Here is a 2,505-nt window from a genome sequence, read left to right on the forward strand (position 1 = left end):
ACACACACACACACACACACACACAACACACACACACACACACACACCACACACACACACACACACACACACACACACACAACAACACACACACACACACACACACACACACACACACAAACACACACACACACACCAGCCCTACATATTAGGAGTTAAGAGATATTTTAGCCCCTGTCTTCCTGTAACCTAAATGACCCAGTGTTGAATTAATAAAGAAAGTGTTAAACACAAATACACAAGTTCCTCCCAAATAAAATACAATACAATACAATAGTGTTAGTCACATAACTAGTTTACATCAGGTATACAAGGTGCAGTGAAATGCTGAGGTGTTAGCTTCCTCAACATTACAGTACAGTTTACATCAGGTATACAAGGTGCAGTGAAATGCTGAGGTGTTAGCTTCCTCAACATTACAGTACAGTTTACATCAGGTATACAAGGTGCAGTGAAATGCTGAGGTGTTAGCTTCCTCAACATTACAGTACAGTTTACATCAGGTATACAAGGTGCAGTGAAATGCTGAGGTGTTCCTTCCTCAACAATACAGTACAGTTTACATCAGGTATACAAGGTGCAGTGAAATGCTTCCTCAACATTACAGTACAGTTTACATCAGGTATACAAGGTGCAGTGAAATGCTGAGGTGTTCGCTTCCTCAACAATACAGTACAGTTTACATCAGGTATACAAGGTGCAGTGAAATGCTGAGGTGTTAGCTTCCTCAACAATACAGTACAGTTTACATCAGGTATACAAGGTGCAGTGAAATGCTTCCTCAACATTACAGTACAGTTTACATCAGGTATACAGGTGCAGTGAAATGCTTCCTCAACAATACAGTACAGTTTACATCAGGTATACAAGGTGCAGTGAACTGCTTCTCAACAATACAGTACAGTTTACATCAGGTATACAAGGTGCAGTGAAATGACGACAACAATACAGTACAGTTTACATCAGGTATACACGGTGCAGTGAAAAGGTGTTGCTTCCTCAACATTACAGTACAGTTTACATCAGGTATACAAGGTGCAGTGAAATGCTTCCTCAACATTACAGTACAGTTTACATCAGGATACAAGGTGCAGTGAAATGCTGAGGTGTTAGCTTCCTCAACAATACAGTACAGTTTACATCAGATACAGGTCCAGTGAAATGTGCAACATTACAGTACAGTTTACATCAGGTATACAAGGTGCAGTGAAATGCTTCCTCAACATTACAGTACAGTTTACATCAGGTATACAGTAGGTGCAGTGAAATGCTTCCTCAACATTACAGTACAGTTTACATCAGGTATACAAGGTGCAGTGAAATGCTTCCTCAACATTACAGTACAGTTTACATCAGGTATACAAGGTGCAGTGAAATGCTTCCTCATCAATACAGTACAGTTTACATCAGGTATACAAGGTGCAGTGAAATGCTTCCTCATCAATACAGTACAGTTTACATCAGGTATACAAGGTGCAGTGAAATGCTTCCTCAACATTACAGTACAGTTTACATCAGGTATACAAGGTGCAGTGAAATGCTTCCTCAACATTACAGTACAGTTTACATCAGGTATACAAGGTGCAGTGAAATGCTTCCTCAACATTACAGTACAGTTTACATCAGGTATACAAGGTGCAGTGAAATGCTGAGGTGTTAGCTTCCTCAACAATACAGTACAGTTTAAATCAGGTATACAAGGTGCAGTGAAATGCTGAGGTGTTAGCTTCCTCAACAATACAGCAAAGTTTACATCAGGTATACAAGGTGCAGTTCCTCAACATCAGTACAGTATCAGGTATACAAGGTGCAGTGAAATGCTTCCTCAACATTACAGTACAGTTTACATCAGGTATACAAGGTGCAGTGAAATGCTTCCTCAACATTACAGTACAGTTTACATCAGGTATACAAGGTGCAGTGAAATGCTTCCTCAACATTACAGTACAGTTTACATCAGGTATACAAGGTGCAGTGAAATGCTTCCTCAACATTACAATACAGTTTACATCAGGTATACATGGTGCAGTGAAATGCTTCCTCAACATTACAGTACAGTTTACATCAGGTATACAAGGTGCAGTGAAATGCTTCCTCAACATTACAGTACAGTTTACATCAGGTATACAAGGTGCAGTGAAATGCTTCCTCAACAATACAGTACAGTTTACATCAGGTATACAAGGTGCAGTGAAATGCTTCCTCAACATTACAGTACAGTTTACATCAGGTATACAAGGTGCAGTGAAATGCTTCCTCAACATTACAGTACAGTTTACATCAGGTATACAAGGTGCAGTGAAATGCTGAGGTGTTAGCTTCCTCAACATTACAGTACAGTTTACATCAGGTATACAAGGTGCAGTGAAATGCTGAGGTGTTAGCTTCCTCAACATTACAGTACAGTTTACATCAGGTATACAAGGTGCAGTGAAATGCTTCCTCAACATTACAGTACAGTTTACATCAGGTATACAAGGTGCAGTGAAATGCTTCCTCAACATT

The sequence above is a fragment of the Oncorhynchus keta genome, chromosome 27 (assembly GCF_023373465.1).
Source record: "Oncorhynchus keta strain PuntledgeMale-10-30-2019 chromosome 27, Oket_V2, whole genome shotgun sequence".
Classification (NCBI taxonomy): domain Eukaryota; kingdom Metazoa; phylum Chordata; class Actinopteri; order Salmoniformes; family Salmonidae; genus Oncorhynchus; species Oncorhynchus keta.